Source organism: Arachis hypogaea, chromosome 14, assembly GCF_003086295.3.
Source record: "Arachis hypogaea cultivar Tifrunner chromosome 14, arahy.Tifrunner.gnm2.J5K5, whole genome shotgun sequence".
NCBI lineage: Eukaryota > Viridiplantae > Streptophyta > Magnoliopsida > Fabales > Fabaceae > Arachis > Arachis hypogaea.
The window spans coordinates 100,498,961-100,522,090 of NC_092049.1; the positions used below are offsets into that span (position 1 = coordinate 100,498,961).

The window sequence follows — 23,130 nt, forward strand, 5'->3', positions numbered from 1 at the left end:
TTCATACTTAAACTCTGTTTTCAACTGTTTGAATTTTTTGGTAAGCTTGTAAACTTTTGTAACCCCTAATTGAGGTCCGACAACTTGTTTTTAGGCTTGAGAATGAGTGTGAACACATGGATTAGATTAAATTGATAATTGGATGAGATTGTGGATTAAAGTGATGAGTATTGATGAAAACCTGTAAGTAATGAGTTTACTGAATACTAGTTTGAGATAACACATGAATGATGGGATTGACGATGACTGAGTATAGCCGGATTAGCTGAGATGGCAAGGTCTGAGTGATATGCCGCTTGTGTATTATTGGAGTATCTATTTATTGGCGAGGTCTGGGTGTTATCCCGCTTGCGTGATGAATTGAATAATGAATTTGATTGAGATGAGAATCCCTGGGTAGATGCAAGTGGTTTAGTTTGCCCTACTTACTTTAGGTTGAGATGATTTGACCTTTCCGGTTAGATGCAAGGGTGTCGTTTGCCCCACTTGCTCCGGGTTGAGATTGAAACTAAATATTGAATATGGTGATTGAGACTCCGTGGGTAGATGTTGTAGTCCACCCCCACTTGCTCTGAGTTGAGGCTTGAGACTTTGTTGACCTTCCATTACAAGATGTGATCGGACAGTTATACCTTTCTGGATGATTCCTCCAAGACATGTGAATTCCTCTTGAGAGATGCCGTGAGGGACTGTCCAGGGTTTGCTACCAGACATGTCAGATTTGGCTGTATAATCGACAAATGAGCTCATTGGCCATAAGGACAGACATGCATCATTTGCATTTGTATATATTATTTTGGTGTGCATCTTGTAATTGGTTTTCCTTCTTGATTAAATGTATCTATATGCTACTTGATCTAAATGCTTTGTCTGTTATCTCTATCTGTGTATTTCTTGTATTGTTTTGTCTGTGTTTGCATAACTGAGAGATCCCTCATGCTGGCGGTGGTGATGTTAAGGGTTTGTATTTGTACTTGATGAGAATGTGGTGATTGGATGATGTGGTTAAATGAGATTTGAAATTGAATTAATGAGTTGGAATCATTATGGAGATGAGAAGACTTATGATTTGAATTGAGAGGAATTGGAAATCTGAAGCCTGTATTAGCTGTGATTTAGTTTCTGATTACCTTTTTTATTTAGAAAAGACCTTAGGCTTGAACATTTAGGTTGATTAGAGTATAGGATCACCTAGTGAATTCGTGTAGTTTTACTTTATCTCTATTTGAAACTGTTACTCCTACTAAGAACCCAAAAGGATGATATTCTCATTCGTGTTGGGATTTATTTATTTTACAGATGCAGGACGTAAAGCACCTCGTTGAGCGTGCTAATTTCTATCTGGGAATCAAAGATTTACTTTTGGGACTTATATACTTTGTACTTAGCTATATATGTTCTCCACTTTTGTATTTTAAATTGTATATCACTCTTAGAGGTTGATTATGGAGAAACATAATTTATGTTTATGCTTTTGTATATATATTTCTAGCCGACCTTTGCTTCGCAGGTCGAGACTAGAACTTGATTATGTATCTCTTTTGGAATTCTATACACATATTATATAATCTGTCTCTTTTGTCTCTGTAATTTGCGCTTTCTACCTTTATCGTTATGTTTTAAGTGTGTCGCGATTCTTGTTTTGTTTATCGTTGTTTTTCAAAGCTCCTAGTTAAATTATCCTTCATATATATATATATATATATATATATATATATATATATATATTGCTTTTAGAAGTCGTAACGCCTCATCACCTCTGATTTATGACTTAAGCATAAAACTCTGTGTGGTAGGTATTACATTATAGTATCAAAGTAGTTCGTTCTCGTAGATCCTGAGAGACGGAATGACTATGCTTTTGAGCATACTCTGGGTTATGTATACATGTTATTTAGGATGTCTGTTTGACATATATGGCATAAATGTTCATGAGCATATCTTTGAGAATTTGAAACACTAGACTTGAGATATTAAGATTGATCACCTTAATATCAATTGTTCGGTGTGGACAAGTCCCAAATGGCATCTCGTGGATGTGAGCGAGGTTATCCGTTTTATTTCTATGGCCGCTTTGGAGAATATGGCTGCTGCTATGCAAGCTACTACTGATAGGTTGGGACAACAAGTTGGAAATGAAAATAGAGGCAGAAATGGACCTGGTAGTGGAGGCAACCAAGGGGTTAGAACTCGTACAACAGAGTAAAGATCAATGATGTTTAGTGAGAGAGATAAAGAGATTCAAGGAAATTTTTTATTGGTGTGGGTGGATGTTTAAATTCTTAATGGCAAACGATTAGAGTGGCGCAGTGGAAGCACGATGATTTAGAGGGCTTTAGGGTTGTTGTGAGGTGAAAGAAGAGTTTTGGGATATAAGATTATTTCAAGGGTTGACGGAGGATCGAGGAATGTGAAGTTAAGCTAAAGAAAAGATGATCTGGGCTTATGTTACTCTTGTGGTGGAGCCGAGAACATGTTGTGGAATTGTCCGAAGAGAAAGAATCAGGATGCTGGTAGGGCTTAGCAACAGGGCCGAGTCTTTACTTTGACTGCGAATGGCGCTGTTAGGTCTGACACACTAATTAGAGGTAACTGTGAAATTGGTAACAAGATTTTAACTTCTTTATATGATACTAGGGTGTTACATTTGTTTATATCATTTGAGAAAGCTGATGAATTAGGATTGCTAATATCTGAGTTAGCCTATGATTTACACGTGCATACTCCAGCCTCTAAGGTTGTGATAACTAAGCTAGGTTGTCAACAAGTACCCTTTCAAATTGAAAACAGACAGTTTATTCATGATTTGATATGTTTGCCGCTAACTGGACGGTAGCATGCGCTTGTGTGTGGACTATAGACAATTAAACAATGTGACGGCGAAGAACAAATATCCTTTGTCGAAAACTGATGGCCTGATGAATCAGTTGCAAGGAGCCAGAGTTTTTTCTAAGACCGACTTAAGATTTGGTTATCACCAAATAAAGGTGAGAGAGGAAGATATCCTTAAGACTACTTTCAGAACTAGTTATGGTTACTACGAATACACTGTGTTGTCTTTTGGGTTGACGAATGCCCCTGATGTGTTTATGGATTATATGAACAGAGTATTCCGACCCTTTCTAGACAAGTTTATTGTCGTGTTCATTGATGATATTCTGATATATTCTAAAACTGCTGAGGAACACGCCGAGCACTTGTGCACAGTGCTGCAAATTCTGAAGGAGAGGAAGCATTATGCAAAGCTTCCCAAGTGTGACTTCTGGAAGGGGAAGGTAAAGTTTTTGGGACATGTGATACGTCGAGATGGAATAGATGTAGATCCTGCTAAGGTTGAGGCAGTAACAGAATGGGGGTGGCCTACGTCTCTAACAGAAATGAGAAGTTTCTTAGGATTAGCTGGTTATTATCAGAGGTTCATTAAAGCATTCTCACAAATTGCATTGCCGATGACCAAGTTAACTCGCAAGGATGCACCTTTCATATGGACGTCTAAATGTGAGGAAGGTTTCCAAACTTTGAAGGAGAGGCTAACTACAGAACCTGTACTTGTGTTTCCTGAACCCCATGAGCCATTTGAGGTGTATTGTGATACTTCATTAAAGGGTCTAAGGTGTGTGCCGATGCAACACCAGAATGTTGTGACTTATGCTTCACGACAGTTGAGACCACATGGATTGAATTATCTGACTCATAACCTGGAACTTGCTGTGGTTGTGTTTGCATTGAAAGTGTGGAGGTACTATCTATACAGAGTGAAGTTTCAAGTCTTCTCTAATTATAAGATCTTGAAATACCTCTTTGATAAGAAAGAACTTAATATGCACCAAAGGAGGTGGATGGAGCTACTGAAGGATTATGACTTTGAACTGAATTATCATCTGGGGAAAGCTAATGTAGTGGAGGATGCATTGAGTAGAAAATCTTTAAGCGTTGCTTGGATGATGATTAAGGAAGAGGAGTTACTGAGTAAATTTATGAATCTTAACTTGGTTGTTAGAGAGGTGTCTGGGATTGTATGCTTGAACCAGCTGCACATCTCTAGCAATTTTAAGGCTGAGATTCAGAAAGCTCAGCAGGATGATCAGGATTTGCAAAAGATGCTGCAAGTGATTTGACAGAAGAAACAAGAAGAGGTTACTCAAGATAGAGAGGAAATTTGGAGGTATAAGGATAAGATTTGTGTGCCTAATGTGGATGATTTGAGACAAGAAGTGTTTTTAGAAGCTCACAAGAGCGGATTTTCAATCCACCCTGGAATGCTTAAGATGTATCATGATTTAAAGGCAATGTTCTGGTGGCCGGGAATGAAGAGTAATGTCGCGGTACACGTCTCTAAGTGATTGACTTGTCAGAAAGTAAAAATTGAACACCAGAAGCCATTCGAAACATTACAACCTTTAGAGATTCTATAATGGAAGTGGGAAGGCATTGCCATAGATTTCGTGTTAGGCTTACCGAGGATGAGAGTAGGATTTGATGTGGTTTGGGTAATTATTGACAGATTGACAAAGTGCGCTCATTTCTTGCCTATCCGTATGACTTATTCTTTAGAGGAATTAACGAGGTTATATATTAAGGAGATCGTAAGATTGCATGGTGTGCCTATGACCATAGTGTCAGATAGAGATCCTCGTTTTACTTCACGGTTTGGGGAGCTTTTCAGAAAGCATTTGGAACCAAATTGTCCTTAAGCACAGCCTACCATCCTCAAACCGATAGTCAATCGAAGAGAACGATACAAACGCTACAGGATATGTTGAGAGCTTGTGTATTGGGCTAACCGATGAGTTGGGATTGTTATATGCCGCTAGTGGAGTTTACGTACAACAACAGTTAGTATAAGGTGGACGAGTTTATTGGGGCCTGAATTGGTATCTGAGATGACAGAACAAATTAAAAGAATTCATGCTAGATTCCTCACAGCACAAAGTCTTTAGAAAAGTTACGTGGATTAGCGGCGAAAGCCATTAGAGTTTGATGAAGGCGATCATGTGTTTCTGAGAGTTACACCAACTACGGGTATCAGAAGAGCAATAAAGACGAGAAAATTGAATCCCTGTTACATTGGTCTGTTTCAAATCCTGAAGAGGATTGGGCCAGTGGCATATCAGATGGCTTTACCGCCTCATCTTTCGAACTTGCACAATGTATTTTACGTGTCGCAGCTTCGAAAGTATGCTTCTGATGTAACTCATGTTCTTGAACCTGAGTCAGTTCAGTTGAAAGAAAATTTGACGTTTCAAGTTGCTCCGATTAGAATTGATGATGTTAGCATCAAGAAACTGCACGAGAAGGAAGTTTTGTTGGTAAAAGTGGCTTGGATTCAAGCCGGTATAAAGGAGCATACATGGGAATTGGAATCCGACATGAGGAAGGACTATCCTCACCTATTTATAGGTAATTGTCGTGAAATTTTGAGGACAAAATTTTTAATTAGGTGGGTAGGGGTAAATCTCAAATAAATAGCAACTAATTGAGTAATAAATTAATTATGAGCCAAAGAGATTAAGAAATTAAAATTTATAATTTAGGGAAGTAAAAACAATTAGAATACGAATTAAAATGCTAATCTTAAAGGTTTTGGCCCAAAATTGGACAAATGGACTAAAAGGGTTGAACCGGGCCCATGTTGGACCCAAGAACTCAAGCCCACATATATAAACACTCCCACACTTCACCAAAACTCAGAATTTCATATTGAGAGAGTGAGGGGCATGGTTAGAAGAGAGAAACAAAGTGAGGAACCCTAACTCACTATTCACCTTTAACTTCAATCACTCATAACTTTTGATTCTGAGTTTCGATTGACGAGCCGTTTATAGCCACGCGTTTGTCTCGGAATTCTCTTTGATTCTATTTAAACAAAGCCATAAGGAACTCGAAATTTCTCATCCAGTTCTTCGCTCTATTTAATTTTGCATTTTTGGTTTTGATTTTGAGAAAATCTTGAATTTTTTATGATCAAGGGAGGCCCAATTATGAGTTCTAGCGGAATTTTAAGCCAAGACTATGAGAAATAAGGTAAGAAAACCTTTCTCCATTGTTTGCACAAATTTGAGTTATCAATTTAGGTTGAATTATGTAAAATTATGTGATTAGATGTTATAGAGCTTGATTGGATTGGATTTGGGGTGAAGCAGAACTATCCCGGGGTAATTTGGTGCAAAATTGGATCTAAGGATAGCCTTGGTGTGGCTCAGAAGAAATCAAAGTGTTGGAGGAACCATTGTCTAAGAGGTACGGATTTTAGTTTCGAGTAGGCATGTTGTAAGATTATGTGAATGCCTAGGTTAATGGCCCTTATGATTGAATGATATTTGGTTGATGTTGTGTTGATTAGTTGTGATTTTGTGAATTAAGTGGTTATTGATTGGTATGAATGTGTATATACATGAGTTGAATTGTGTTATGATATTAATTGATGTTAATATTGGGCCGGAGGCCGTGATGGGGTGAGGAGTCCCCCATTTGGTAAGTGGAGGTAAATGGTGGAGTGATTATGTTGAAATTGATGCAATGATGATGATTGGTTGAGTTGGTTGTGTTATATTGTTGTATGAGTATGCGTGATAAAGGTTGGATTGAATTGATGAGGATTATTTGGTTGAGACCTTGTCTATTAGGTATTGAATGATTGTGGAATCATGAATGAGGGTTATAATGTTTGGAAATGGCATTGGTATGGTTTGGTTTGAATTGAGCTGGGATTTTGGTGAAATTGAGTAAAGGTTCAAATTTGATAAAAACCAGTTTTTAACTAACTTCGACATGCCGTAACTTGTTTCTCGGACTTTCAAATTTTGTAATCTTGTTTTAAATGAAAATTGGGTCTGAGTAGTATATGATGTTCAGAGAACGGACGAAAAATAATTTTTAATGAAAAAGTTATGCGCGTTTGAAGTTTAGGGTTAAAAACTGAATTTTGTGATTATGCAGCTGTTAGTCAAAATAAAACAAGTTTGGAATATCGAGGCAGGAACTCATTTGGTATCTTTGAAGATAATGAAGCTCATCGGAAAGGACTTATCAACAAGAGAGATAGGTTTGATCGACAGGACTCATCGAAGAAAAGTGAGGTAATCGAAATGGTGAGGAAGTTGACAAATAAAGACAATTAATGGCAGTTATGGCATTATTCAAAGCTCGGGAACAGTTACTCAAGAATTCACACACATGGAAAATAATTGATTGCTTGAAATGTCTTATAAATAGTTAAAGAATGGAAGGAAAAAATGTTGGAATTTATTTTCAGAAAATACTCTAGCACATTCACATCCCCAGTGACTTACTGAGTCTGCAAAGAGCTTTCGTTTCTGTAGAATTTCGTCTTTTAAATTTCTTGTAATATTTTCTTTTCTAAAAGTTTACTTCTTAGCAAAGTTTGTTTCGCTTTGCTTTAAGATTTCAGTATTTGTATTTGAATTCAAAGCCCTTCGACCTTGTCGAAGGCAGTTTATTAATTACTTTAAAAATTCAAAGTCATTTTCTTCATCTCACCAATTTCTTTCTTTTCTAAGTCATTTTCTTTTATATTTTCAAATATTTCCTTTGTCATTATGCTTAAGTGATAGAATCTTTGGTACACATTCGAAAACTGATACTTACAAAAGAGGAGTAGGTTTTGCTCCCAAATAATAGATATCGAACCAACCCTGATTTGAGAAAAATTTGCATAACAAATTGGCACGCCCGGTGGGATAGTTGAGTTAAAGTGTGTCAAAAGATTATTTTCAAATGATTTAGTTTATGCAACTTAGGAGTGGAAGGGTTATAAACATGGCAGATGAAGTTTCAAATACTGATGAGGGATCATCTATGAATGATAACGTCCTGATAATAGTTGCACGTTCATCCGTGAATTTAACGTCACATAAAGAGGGTAATGTTTAGAATATAGGGGTTAGATCTAGAGAAAATGTGACAACTAGTAACGTTCCTGGTGGAAATAGTGGGCATAATCCACGCCCACGAATCTTCCAAGCGACAACACAACCGCCCGTAACCGCTGGTTGGCCTACCTATGGCCTTCCTCCTGGTTATACCCCACCAATGAGTGGTTTTGTGCCTCTAATTAGATTTGGAAATGCATCTGGGGCAGTCAATAATCAGCCACCATATAATCCTGAGTTCGCTCGAGATTATCAAGTAGGGTCATCTTCGAATAGTATGAATTTGATGGCTGAATTTCGACAACATGTCGAGGAAAGTCACCATGACTTGGTGAATTTGTTAACTCAACAAATGATTACCATTTTAAACCCCATAATGACCGATCATGAAACAAAATTTAAGCAATTAGCTAGACATGTCAAAAGAATCACTCAAATTGTTGATTATGATAAGGCTGATTAACATAACATTGGGGAAAATCAAGAAGATTTGGAGTTTGCTTTCCCTGCTGCAGTATAGTTGGCAGCGGTACCCAGTGGTGTAAAAATGCCTAAAATAGTAACAAAATTTGGAGAGGAAGTTGGAGAATCGACTACTGAGTATATTACTCAATACATGGTCGAATTAGACAATTTAGCGAATGATGAAAATTTGAAAATGAAATTTTTTGCTTCTTCCTTAACGAAGAATGCTTTTACTTGGTTTTCAAATTTAAGGCCTAATTCGATTGTGACTTGGGCACAGTTGGAAAGTACTTTTCATGCTCAATTTTATAGAGGTGAATTGAATGTAACAATTACCGATTTGGTTGCTTTAAAGCATAGTGATGAAGAATCAATCGATGATTTCATGATACGCTTTAAGAATGCTCAAAGTCGTTGTTATGTTTCACTTCCTGAAAGCGAGGTGGTAAAAATGGAAACTATGGGATTGGGTTTTTATATGCGACAAAAATTGCTCAATGTACATGTACTTGATTTGGCTTATTTAGCTGAAAGGGTTCATCAGATAGAACTCCTTCAAAAAGAAAAGGAGAAGTTTAAGAATGAGAAACAATATAAGGGCAAGTCTTTTGCTCGAAAAGAAAAAGTCTCATATCTTGAAATGGAATCTTTGAATCAAGAATTTGATAATGATTTTCCTGAAGTCGATTTGGCTAAACTAAAGAAAGGCCCACCTTATAATATAGTGATTTAAAATATAAGAGTAGTAAGAAATATAGTTTCGATATTTCAAAATCGGAACAAATTTTTTATGTGTTGCTTAAGGATAAACAATTGATTTTGCCAGAAGGCAACACATTGCTTTCAATAAAAGATTTGAAAGAAAAACCTTATTGTAAATTTCATCAAGCAACTAGCCATTCAACTAATAATTTTATTCGTTTCAGGCACATGATTCAAGAAGCGATCATGGAAGGCAGACTAAAGTTCGATGATAGCAAAAAGACATGAAGGTCAATATTGATCCTTTCGATGCTAGCGCGAATTTTGTTGAGCCTCAGTTCATGGGGGTTAACATGGTTGGTTTTACTTCCTATGGATTTGATTATGCTTTGGAGGATTTCGGGGCCAATGTGCGATTAGTATACCCCGGTGTGGGTGAAGGATTGTTAGAATTTTTGCTGCAGCAAAAATTGAAAGATCAAGATGTCTCTTTGTGTCTTTGATGCAATATTGTATTCGATGCTGAGGTCGCAACAATCTCTGAGAAAGAAAGAATGAAGAAAGAGCTAGCTCATAAGAAGGAAGATTCGTCAAAGAAATCCTTCTCGAAGGATGGAAGGACAGAGTTCTTGAAATCCTCAAGGGAATTTTGCTCCTTCGATGAGTCGCTCACAAGCCTTCGGAGTTCAATGGATAAAAATCTATCAAGAGTTCTGTAATCGAGATGTGCAATATAGGCATAATCCTCAAAGGGGTCATCGAGGTTATAATCGAGGACGTTACCCCTATCCTCGAAGAAGAGCTAGAGAAAATCGGGGTGGAAGGTATGTACGTCAGGTGATACAGGAAAGACCATCGACTTCGACGAACAAGGGGGCAACTCTGTTTATTCACAGTCGAGTGGTTTTCTCTTCTGATGGGGAAACTATTCCCAAAAGGATTCCTTCCCCAATTAAGTTAGGGAAAGGCAAGGCTGTTGCTGAAATCCCGGTTGATTTTAAAGAAAAAGATGCTGACTTGGATGAGGAGTATTTTGATAAAGGAGGTGAGGAAATGGTGAGCACTATTTCTATTATACCAACCAAGTATTTGGGAGAATATGAAGGGGACTTGAGTGAAGATTATGATATGGATGACGAAGAGGCTTTTGCTTTTGTATGTGAAGATGAGTTGTGATGTTTCAAAAAGCTAACTGAAAGACAAAAATCACACCTTAGACCTCTGCACATCACTGCTTATATGATTATGATTTTTGAGCTCAGGGATGCGCGCACGCAGGGACTGTCTAGGGTTAGCTTCCAGACATGTTGAGTTTGGCTGGATAATCGACAGATAAGACTCATCGGCCATAAGGCAGACATGCATCATGTGCATTTGTATATTTTGCTTGAGTATGCATTACTTTGGTTTGCCTAATTGATTAGTCATGTTTATCTGCTATTTGTCCTACTTACTGTAATTGTATCCTATCTGTGTTTTCTTTTCCTGTCTTATGTGTCTTTGCAACTTAGAGATCCCTCATGCTGGTGGAGGTGACGCTGAGGATAGTTCCGCCAGTGAATAGGAGGTTTGGTGAGACAGAAGGTGCAGTGTTAGATTAGAATTAGAATTCCCTTAGATAGATTATCGATATTACTAGTTTAGAATAAGTTTTAAGTTTGAATCTGAGTGTAGAAGTTTTATGAATGCCTCTGACTTTTCTGGGACCTTATATATTATCTATGTGGGAACCTTTACCATACTGAGAACCTTCGGTTCTCATTTCATACATGTTGTTTTTCAGATGCAGGACGCGAAGCACCTTGTTGAGCGTGTTGGATGACTCTTTCAGAAGCGAAGATCTACTTTTATGGGATTTTTATACTATGTACTTAACTTTTATTCTCCACTGCTGTATAAAACCTGTATTTGTCCCTCCTAAAGGTTGACATGGAGAATTAGGACTTGTATCTATCTTTTGGGTTGTATATATATATATATTCTGGTTGGCCTTTGCTTCACAGGTCAAGTTTAGAACTTGATTATACTTATCAGTTGGAATATATATATATATATATATATATATATATATATATATATATATATATATATGTCTTTTGGTTTTGTATAAGCTTTCTGACTTGTCGTTTTTCGTGAGCGATGCATCTTCGATTTTGTTTTGATCGGACCATTTTCTTTCAAAGCTCCTAGCTATGCTATATTCTCCTTGTTATATATGTATGTATTTTATTTTTAAAAGTTATAGCGCTTTACCACCTTTGATTTACGTCCTAGGGGTAAAGTTCTGTGCGGTAGGGTGTTACATTGTTACTTGTTCTACTACAAGAAAAAAGGCCTATGGCCACACTTTTTTCTTGCCACGCTTTTAAGTGGTCAATGGCCACGCTTTTATGAGGGTTGCGATAGATTAGAAATTTGGCCACTTTTTTTCTTGCTACGCTTAAAAAGCGTGGCAAAAAATGTCTACGGCCACGCTTTTATGAGAGTAGCAATTGATTCGAAATTTGGCCACGCTTTTTTTTGTCACGCTTAAAAAGCGTAGCCATAGAGGGAAACATACACGCTTTTAAAGCGTGGCAACAAGGTTTTGTTATGGTAACGTTTCAAAAGCGTGGCCATTTCTTGTAACTTTTTTGGCACGCTTCAAAAGCGTGGCCAAAAGATTCCAAAAAAATTTTAATTTTTTCTTGTTATTTTTTGGCACGCTTCAAAGGCACCCTTATTCCCCATTCGACCATCCCCCTAACCCTAATTCACGCGCAGCAGCAGCGCCTCCCTCTCTCCCTCATTTTCTTCATTCGAGTCTCATTCTCCATCCTTCTCATGCAGACACGCAGGACGGCAGCAGCGGTGGTGGACTCGTCGTCGCTCTCATGGCACCTTCGCGAGTCCCGGCTACAGCGCTCTTCTCCTCCTCCTCCATCCTTCTCCCGCAGGAGCAGTGGTCGTTCTTCGCTGGCACTATCACTCTCACTCCCAATAACTCTGCGTTGGCACCCCTTCCGTGTCCCTCCATGGCTCAACCCCCGTCGCGTTGTGTCTCCCTCTCTGAAGTTATCGTGCTACCATCTCCCTCTCATTCACTCGTTGTACCTCCGTTTCCATCTCTCAACCCTCCTCCTCGCCACTCGTCAATGCCGACTGTCAGCCACGTTTAGCATTTCCAGTTTTTGGGTTTTATTTAGTTTAATGTTTCATTCTTATCCAAATGTGAAAAGGGAGATGTTCTGTTTTGTTAGTTCTTCCTTATTCTAGGGATTTGTTTAGTCTGCAATTTTTGGGTTTTATTTGGGTGAACTGAAATAAAATAATAAGGACCGGGTGAACTCAGGAAACTGAAGATGGTAAGTTTCTCTAACTATGTGCTTATGTTGTACATGAAACATGTGATAGATGCAAAATAAAGCTTGTAGTGAATAACAGAAGGGAATATCAAATCCCTATGGGCATTATCTAAATGTCAAGCATCATTTCTTTGCTCCCTGATCTTTTAGTTCCTCTTATTGGTGGTCTTTTAAATGGCTAAAAATGAAATAGTTAAGCTTCTTATCTTTTTTTTTTCTACTCTAAGTTGACATATCTTTTGATTTGCATGATTAGGCTGCAAGGGAAACTGGTGCACTTCAAGAAGCAAATGACACTTTAAGAAACGGTGGAGGAACTCACCTGGCGTCTCCAACTAGAAAAAAGTTTGCAGGTCAGAGTGTTGTTTGTTTTGCAGTTAGATATAAGTTGGTGGACTTTGTTATTTTGATATCTTTACATAATCATGCATACTGTATCTCTGGAAGAAAACTATGTTGAATTCTGCAGACCAACCTCGAAGAGTCCAAAGCACAAGAGATATCGAAACTGCAGAATTCATTACAGGAGATGCAGGGTATATTTGATGAAACCACTGCTCTGCTTGTCAAGGAGCGAGAGAATGTAAAGAAGGTTACCATCGAAGCAACTCTGGTTATCTAAGAAAAGGAGGTTATTATTGAAGACACTACAAAGATTGATGTACTAACAGTGAAAGTTGAGAGGCTAAAGGTAACCATGTTCGACATTTCAAATCTTTTACTACTCTTATAGACTAATTTGATATCATCTTATGCTCATAGTGATATACTTAAGTTCATGTACGTAGGTGCCTAATGATTATCACAACTAAGTTGTGTTGCCTGTGCCTTTATCTTTGAACAGACTTGCATGTGCCTAATTTGATAATGAGATATTAATTTTAGCTAAATAATAAATACCTTAAAATTGCTTCTTTAAACTTCTTTAACTTTCTAATATAAATTACTCATATGAATAATTTTAACAAAGGATCTACAAGAAAAACATTTTATTTAATTTATTTATTAAATTATTTTAGTACATTGTGCCACCTATTTAAGCACAAAGAGTAAGTGCTTTTCTCTATGTACCATTATACTAATATCTCTGCTTATTTGTGCTCTTTTTTGTCATCCAATTTATTAGTGTTAGTGTGTGTGTGTGTGGCTTTTCAATCCCATCATCATTCAATTATTCAAGATGATGCACAGAAATTCTCAAAGGCTCTTATTGATACTTCTCTTTTCTGGGTTTCTCTTCTTATCTTCTTTCTGCTTCTGCTGTCCCTACAACCAGTAAGACAAGCCTTCAAAGTTGTTAATGAATACTATTGTATCTGTTCTGTTTTATTATTAGTTATTATAGCAATTGGATATATTATGGAATTAATATATTTAGAGTGACAGATAATTAAAAGAGAATGGAAAAAGTAATTAATATATAGTTATTACTTGTTTTAATTTGTGTGGAGTTTAATACGATGAATGATGAGCGGATAATTTATACCCTTTTTGGCATTGTTTTTACATAGTTTTTAGTATGTTTTAGTTACTTTTTATTATATTTTTATTAGTTTTTATGCAAAAATCACATTTCTGGACTTTACTATGAGTTTGCGTGTTTTTATGTAATTTTAGGTATTTTCTGGCTGAAATTAAGGGACTTGAGCAAAAATCTGATTCAGAGGCTGAAAAAAGACTGCAAATGCTGTTGGATTCTGACCCTCCTGCACTCGAAATGGATTTTCTAGAGCTACAGAAGCCCAATTGGTGCGATCTCAATTGCGTTCAAAAGTAAACATCTTGGGCTTTCCAGCAATATATAATAGTTCATACTTTGCCCGAAATTTGATGGCCCAAACTGGCGTTCAAACGCCCACCTGAGACCCTTTTCTGGAGTAAAACGCTAGAACTGGCACCAGAACTGGAGTTAAACGCCCAAACTGGCACCCAAACTGGCGTTTTACTCCAAGGATGGCCTATGCACGTGAAAGCTTCAATGCTCAGCCCAAGCACACACCAAGTGGGTCCCAGAAGTGGATTTCTGCACTATCTGCACTTAGTTACTTATTTTTCTGTAAATCTAAGTTACTAGTTTAGTATAAATAGCACTTTTTACTATTATCTTAGAAGAGCTTTATGCCATATTTCATGTTTGGAGAGGCTGGCCATTCAGCCATGCCTAGACTATTTTCACTTATGTATTTTCTATGGTAGAGTTTCTACACCCCATAGATTAAGGTGTCGAGCTCTGCTGTTCTTCATGAATTAATGCAATTACTACTGTTTTTCTATTCAATCACGCTTGATTCTATTCTAAGATACTCACTCGTACTTCAATCTGGAGAATGATATGATTCGTGACACTCATCATTATTCTCAATTCTATGAACGCGTGCCTGACAACCACTCCCGTTCTATCTGAGCTCAACGTAGTCATTGGGCAACAGCTTGAGTGCGTATCTCTTGGGTCTCTAATACACGGACCGAGTCCGTGAGATTAGTATCTTCGTGGTAGAGGCTAGAACCAATTGGCAGCCATTCTTGAGATCCAGAAAGTCTAAACCTTGTCTGTGGTATTCCGAGTAGGATCTGGGAAGGGATGACTGTGACGAGCTTCAAACTTGCAAATGTTTGGCGCAGTAAGAGTGTGCAAAAGGACAAGGGTCCTATTCCGACGCTAGTGGGAACCGACAGATGATTAGCCGTGCGGTAGCTGTACTTTGTATTTTTCATTCGAGACGAGAAATCCGACAGTTGATCCGTGCAGAGATTGTACCTGGTATTTTTCATCCGAGAGGATCTTATAGCTTGCCATGGAAGGGAGTACACATGATTGGAAGAAGGCAATAGGAAAGCAGAGGTTCAGAAGCAACAAAGCATCTCCAAAGGCTTATCTGAAACTCCCACCAATGAATTACATAAGTACCTTTATCTTATTTTATGTTTTATTTATCTTTTAATTATCAAAACTCATAACCATTTGAATCCACCAGACTGAGATTTACAAGATGACCATAGCTTGCTTCAAGCCGACAATCTCCGTGGGATCGACCCTTACTCACGTAAGGTTTATTACTTGGACGACCCAGTGCACTTGCTGGTTATTTGTGCGGAGTTGTGAAAAGTGTGAATCACGATTTCCCACACCAAGTTTTTGGCGCCGTTGCCCTGGATTGTTCGAGTTTGGACAACTGACGGTTCATCTTGTTACTTAGATTAGGTAATTTTATTTTATGTTTAAGCTTTTTATTTTTATTTTTGAAAAATTAAAAGAAATATGTTCTTCAGAGTTTTTAAGAACGAATTCTAGAGTTTCATGAGATATGTTGAAGCTTGGCTGGCTGTTAAGCCATGTCTAATCTTTTGGACCAAGGGTTCCACTTATCTTTGCAAGAGCCTTTTGGGTTTCCGTCAATTTGGCTGTTGTATGTGATGCTCTGCTAAAGCTTGGCTGCCACTTGGCCATGTCTAATTCTTTTGGACCGAAACTTTAGACTAACATTGCATGAATCCTGGAATTCTTATTAAAAATTTTGTATCTCTTTATTTTCTTTTGCCAAAATAATTTCGAAAAATACAAAAAATTAAAAAAAAAAAACAAAAACCAAAAAAAAAATTTGTGTTTCTTGTTTGAGTCTAGTGTCAAATTTTAAGTTTGGTGTCAATTGCATGTTTTAATTTTCCTTAAATTTTCGAAAATTCATCATGTATTCTTTCTTGATCTTCAAGTTGTTCTTGATGATTTTCTTTATTTAATCTTGTGATTTTCTTGTTTTGTGTCTTTTGTTGTTTTTCATATGCATTTTCGAATTCATAGTGTCTAAACATTAAAAATTTTTAAGTTTGGTGTCTTACATGTGTTTCTTTTCTTAAAAATTTTCAAAAATATGTTCTTGATGTTCATCATGATCTTCAAAGTGTTCTTGGTGTTCATCTTGACATTCAAAGTGTTCTTGCATGCATTAGTTGTTTTGATTTCAATCTCTGATGTCTTGTGTCATTTTGTTATTTTTCTCTCTCCTCATTAAAATTTCAAAAATAAAAAATAATATCTTTCCCCTATTTTGCTCATAAATTTCGAAATTTTGGGTTGACTTAGTAAAAAATTTTCAAAATTTGGTTGTTTCTTGTTAGTCAAGTCAAAATTTCAATTTAAAACTTTTTTTCTTTTCAAATCTTTTTCAAAAATCAAATCTGTTTCATTTTTCTTTCATGTTTTCGAAAATCTCAAAATTAATTTTCTAAATCTTTTTTTTTATTTTTATTTCATAATTTTCGAATTTATTGCTAACAATTAATATTTTGATTCAAAATTTTTAAGTTGTTACTTGCCTATTAAGAAAGGATCAATCTTTAAATTCTAGAATCATATCTTTTAGTTTCTTGTTAGTCAAGTAATCAACTTTAATTTTAAAAATCAAATCTTTTTATTTTCTTTTTCAAATCTTTTTCAAAATAGATTTCAATCATATCTTTTTCAAAACTTAATTTTAAATCTTTTTTTAACTACTTATCTTTTCAAAATTGATTTTCAAATCTTTTTCAATTAACTACTTGACTTTTTGTTTTAATTTTAAAAGTTTACTATTTCTTATTTTTTTCAAAACCACCTAACTACTTTTCTCTCTCTAATTTTTGAAAACCACTAACAACTCTTTCAAAATTCTTTTTTTAACTAATTATTTTAAATTCTAATTTTGTTTTATTTCTTCTAATAAATTAGAATTCTAACTAATAATTAAAATAAAAACAAAAATATTTTTCTTTTCTTTTAAATTAAAATTTGAATACTCTCTCTAACTCTCATCTCTTTCTATTTATTTTATTTATTTACTAACACTCTTCTTCTTAAAATTCGAACCATCCCCCTCTCTCTGTGTTTGAATTCTTCTTCTCCTCCCTTCTTCATCCTATTCTTCTCTTCTTCTAATCACATAAAGAAATCTCTATACTGTGACATAGAGGATTCCTCTTCTTTTCCGTTCTCTTCTTTTTTATATGAGTAGGAACAAGGATAAGAACATTCTTGTTGAAGCTGATCCTGAACCTGAAAGGACTCTGAAGAGGAAGCTAAGAGAAGCTAAAGCACAACACTCTGGAGAGGACCTTACAGAAATTTTCGAAAAAGAAGTAGAGATGGCAGCCAAAAACAATAACAATGGTGGAGATGCAAGGAAGATGCTTGGTGACTTTACTGCACCAACTTCTGACTTCTATGGAAGAAGCATCTTAATTCCTGCAATTGGAGCAAACAACTTTGAGCTTAAGCCTCAATTAGTTTCTCTAATGCAACAAAATTACAAGTTTCATGAACTTCCATTGGAAGATCCTCATCAGTTCTTAGCTGAATTCTTGCAAATCAGTGACACTGTCAAGACCAATGGGGTTAATTTTGAGGTCTACAGACTTATACTTTTTCCCTTTGCTGTAAGAGACAGAGATAGGATATGGTTGGACTCAAAACCTAAAGAAAGCCTGAACTCTTGGAAAAAGTTAGTCAATGCTTTCTTGGCCAAATTCTTTCCACCTCAAAAGTTGAGCAAGCTTAGAGTGGAAGTCCAAACCTTCAGACATAAGGAAAGTGAATCCCTCTATGACGCTTGGGAAAGATACAAGCAATTGATCAGAAGGTGTCCTTCTGACATGCTTTCAGAATAGAGCATCTTATGTATATTCTATGATGGTCTGTCTGAATTGTCCAAGATGTCATTGGATCACTCTGCTGGTAGATCTCTTCATCTGAAGAAGATGCCTGCAGAAATCCAGGAACTCATTGAAATGGTTGCAAATAACCAGTTCATGTATACTTATGAAATAAATCCTGTGAATAATGGGATGACTCAAAAGAAAGTAGTTCTTGAGATTGATACTCTGAATGCCATATTGGCTCAGAATAAAATATTGACTCAGCAAGTCAATATGATTTCTCAGAGTCTGATTGGAATGCAAGCTGCATCCAGCAGTACTAAAGAAGCTTCCTCTGAACAAGTAGCTTATGACCCTGAGAATCCTACAATGGAAGAGGTGAATTACATGGGAGAATCCTATGGAAACACTTACAATCCTTCATGGAGGAATCATCCTAATTTCTCATGGAAGTATTAGTAGAAGCCTAATCAAGGCTTCAATAATAATAATGGTGGGAGAAATAGGTTTGGCAATAGCAAGCCTTTTCTATCATCTTCTGAGCAACAGACAGAGAATTCTAAGCAGAGCCTCTCTGACTTAGCAACCATAGTCTCTGATCTATCTAAGACCACTCTCAGTTTCTTGACTGAAACAAGGTCCTCCATTAGAAATTTGGAGGCACAAGTGGGTCAACTGAGTAAAATAGTTACTGAAATCCCTCCGAGTACTCTCCCAAGCAATACAAAAGAGAATCCAAAAAGAAAGTGCAAGGCCATCAATATAACCAACATGGCTGAACCTATAGAGGAGGAAGAGGCAGTGATTTCCAGTGAGGAAGACCTCAATGGACGTCCACTAACCCCTAAGGAGTTCCCCATTGTGGAACCAAAGGAATCTGAGGCTCATATAGAGACCATAGAGATTCCCCTGAACTTACTGTTGCCATTCATGAGTACTGATGAGTATTCTTCCTCTGAAGAGGATGAAGATATTATTGAAAAGCAAGTTGCTCAGTATCTAGGAGCAATCATGAAGCTGAATGCCAAGTTATTTGGTAATGAGACTTGGGAGGATGAACCTCCATTTCTCATCAATGAACTAAATACCTTGGTTCAACAGAAATTACCTCTGAAGAAACCGGATCCCAAAAAGTTCTTAATACCTTGCATCATAGGCACCATGACCTTTAAGAAGGCTCTGTGTGACCTTGGTTCAAGTATAAACCTCATGCCACTCTCTGTAATGGAGAAACTAGGGATCTTTGAGGTACAATCTGCAAGAATCTCACTAAAGATGCCAGACAATTTAAGGAAACAGGCTTATGGACTTGTAGAGGATGTCTTAGTGAAGGTTGAAGGCTTTTACATCCCTGCTGATTTCATAATCCTAGACACTGGGAAGGAAGAGGATGAATCCATCATCCTTGGAAGACCCTTCCTAGCCACAACAAGAGCTGTGATTGATGTGGACAGTGGAGAGCTAGTCCTTCAATTGAATGAGGACTACCTTGTGTTTAAGGCTCAAAGATCTTCTTCTATAACCATAGAGAGGAAGCATGAAAGGCTTCTCTCAATACAGAGTCAAACAGAGCCCTCACACTCAACTTTTAAGTTTGGTGTTGGGAGGCCACCATCAAGCTCTGAGTCTCTGTGAAGCTCTCTAAGAGCTCACTGTCAAGCTATTGACATTAAAGAAGCGCTTATTGGGAGGCAACCCAATGTTAATTAATTATATTTATTTATATTCCATTGTCATTTTATGTTTTTTTAGGTTGATGATCATGTGAAGTCATAAAAACAACTGCAGAATTAAAGCAAAAATAAAAAATAGCATAAAAAACAGCACACCCTGGAGGACAGGCTTACTGGCATTTAAACGCCAGTAAGGATAGCAGAATGGGCGTTTAACGCCCATCCTGGCAGCATTTTGGGCGTTTAACGCCCAGCCTAGCAGCATTCTGAGCATTAAATGCCAGAATGGGAAGCACTCTAGGCGTTTAATGCCAGAAAATGGTGTCTGGCGTCTGGCTGGCATTAAATGCCAGAAATGGCAGACAGACTGGCGTTTAACGCCAGAAAAGAGTGTCTGGCTGGCGTTAAACGCCAGAAAGGGGTAGCAGACTGGCGTTTAATGCCAGGAAAGGTAGCAAAGCTGGCTTTTAACGCCAGAATTGGCACACTGAGGGTGTTTGAACGCCAGAATGGTGCAGGGAGCAGAATTTCTTGACACCTCAGGATCTGTGGACCCCACAGGATCCCCACCTACCCCAACTCTTCTTCTCTCCTCTTCACACCTTTCCATAACACTCTTCCCCAAATACCCTTGACCAATCACATCAATACCTCTTCCCCAAACACCATTCACCTATCGAATCCTACCCTCTTCCCCATATTCTCTTCACCACTCACATCCATCTATCATAAACCCCACCTACTTCACCATTCAAATTCAAACCATTTCCCCCCACCCCCAAACCCACCCCTTCATGACCGAATTTCCTCTCTCTCTTACCCTATAAATACCCCTACTTACAACCTTCAATTTCACACTTCATACACACTTAATCCCCCTTGGCCGAACCACTCACCGCCCTCCATCTCCTCCATTTCTTCTTCTTCTACTCCTTTCTTTTTTCTTTTGCTCGAGGACGAGCAAAACTTCTAAGTTTGGTGTGGGAAAAGCTCTGCTTTTTATTTTTTCATAACCATCAATGGCACCTAAGACTGGAGAAACCTCTAGAAAGAGGAAATGAAAGGCAATTGCTTCCACCTCTGAGTCATGGGAGATGGAGAAATTCATCTCAAAGGTCCATCAAGACCACTTCTATGAAGTTGTGGCCAAGAAAAAGGTGATCCCCGAGGTCCCCTTCATGCTAAAAAAGAGTGAATATCCGGAGATCCGACGTGAGATTCGAAGAAGAGGTTGGGAAGCTCTCACCAACCCAATCCAACAAGTCGGAATCTTAATGGTTCAAGAGTTCTATGCCAATGCATGGATCACTAAGAACCATGATCAAAGTATGAACCCGAACCCAAAGAATTGCCTCACAATAGTTCAGGGGAATTACTTGGTTTTCAGTCCGGAAAATGTGAGGTTGGCATTTAACTTGCCAATGATGCAAGGAGATCCTCACCCTTTCACTAGAAGGGTCAACTTTGATCAAAGATTGGACCAAGTCCTTAGGGACATTTGTGTGGAAGGAGCTCAATGGAAGAGAGACTCAAGAGGCAAGCCGGTTCAATTAAGAAGGCTTGACCTCAAGCCTGTGGCTAGAGGATGGTTAGAGTTCATCCAACGCTCTATCATTCCTACTAGCAACAGGTCTAAAGTTACAATAGACCGGGCTATCATGATCCATAGTATCATGAATGGAGATGAAGTAGAAGTTCATGAAATCATACCTCTAGAACTCTACAAGGTGGCAGACAAGCCCTCCACTTTGGCAAGGTTAGCCTTCCCTCATCTCATATGTAACCTATGCAATTCAGCTGGAATTGTCATAGAGGAAGACATCCTCATTGAAGGAGACAAACCCATCACTAAGAAGAGGATGGAGCAAACAAGAGAGCCCACTCATGGACCTCAACAAGAGCATGAGGAAATTCCTCATCAAGAAATCCCTGAGATGCTTCAAGGGATGCACTTTCCTCTACAAAACTATTGGGAGCAAATCAACACCTCCTTAGGTGAATTGAGTTCCGACATGGGACAACTAAGGATGGAGCATCAAGAGCACTCCATTATCCTCAATGAAATCGGAGAGGACCAAAAGGCCATGAGGGAGGAGCAACAAAGGCAAGGAAGAGACATAGCGGAGCTCAAGCACTCCATAAGATCTTCAAGAGGAAGAACTAGCCGCCATCACTAAGGTGCACCCGTTCTTTAATTTCCTTGTTTTTATTTTTATTTTTCTGTTTTTCGAATTATATGCTTTATGTTTTGTCTATGTTTTTGTCTTTATTACATGATCATTAGTGTTTAAGTGTCTATGTCTTAAAGCTATGAATGTCCTATGAATCCATCACCTTTCTTAAAATGAAAAATGCTTTTATTTGCAAAAGAACAAGAAGTAAATGAATTTTGAATTTTATCTTGAAATTAGTTTAATTATTTTGATGTGGTGGCAATACTTTTTGTTTTCTGAATGAATGCTTGAACAGTGCATATTTTTGAATTTGTTGTTCATGAATGTTAAAATTGTTGGCTCTTGAAATAATAATGAAAAAGGAGAAATGTTATTGATAATCTGAAAAATCATAAAATTGATTCTTGAAGCAAGAAAAAGCAGTGAAAAGCAAAGCTTGCGAAAAATAAAGAAGAAAAGAAAGAAAAAGAAAAAGCAAGAAGAAAAAGCCAATAACCCTTTAAACCAAAAGGCAAGGGTAAAGAGGATCCAAGGCTTTGAGCATTAATGGATAAGAGGGCCCAAAGGAATAAAATCTTGGCCTAAACGGCTAAATCAAGCTGTCCCTAACCATGTGCTTGTGGCGTGAAGGTGTCAAGTGAAAAGCTTGACACTAAGCGGTTAAAGTCGTGGTCCAAAGCAAAAAGAGTGTGCTTAAGAGCTCTGGAAACCTCTAACTGGGGACTCTAGCAAAGCTGAGTCACAATCTGAAAAGGTTCACCCAGTTATGTGTCTGTGGCATTTATGTATCCGGTGGTAATACTGGAAAACAAAATGCTTAGGGTCACGGCCAAGACTCATAAAGTAGCTGTGTTCAAGAATCAACATACTGAACTAGGAAAATCAATAACACTATCTTAATTCTAAGTTCCTATGGATGCCAATCGTTCTGAACTTCAAAGGATAAAGTGAGATGCCAAAACTGTTCCGAAGCAAAAAGGCTACAAGTCCCGCTCATCTAATCAAAACTAATCTTCGATGATAAGTTTGGAATTTATTGTATTTTCTCTTCTTTTTATCCTAATTTGTTTTTAGTTGCTTGGGGATAAGCAACAATTTAAGTTTGGTGTTGTGATGAGCGGATAATTTATACCCTTTTGACATTGTTTTTACATAGTTTTTAGTATGTTTTAGTTACTTTTTATTATATTTTTATTAGTTTTTATGCAAAAATCACATTTCTGAACTTTACTATGAGTTTGTGTATTTTTCT

The 23,130-nt window shown here is 37.4% G+C and overlaps 1 long non-coding RNA gene across 3 annotated transcripts; it reads left to right on the plus strand.

The window, feature by feature from the left end:
- The first annotated feature begins 11,815 nt into the window (after positions 1 to 11,815).
- LOC140178863 (uncharacterized) lies at positions 11,816 to 14,702 on the plus strand. 3 transcript variants are annotated; one of them, XR_011871836.1, is made up of 3 exons: positions 11,816 to 12,756; positions 12,873 to 13,094; positions 14,021 to 14,702. It is a non-coding gene; the product is annotated as an uncharacterized lncRNA (long non-coding RNA). The 3 variants fall into 3 exon arrangements; XR_011871837.1 differs by having other exon boundaries at positions 11,816 to 12,403; positions 12,660 to 13,094; XR_011871835.1 differs by having other exon boundaries at positions 11,816 to 13,094.
- The last annotated feature ends 8,428 nt before the right edge of the window (positions 14,703 to 23,130 follow it).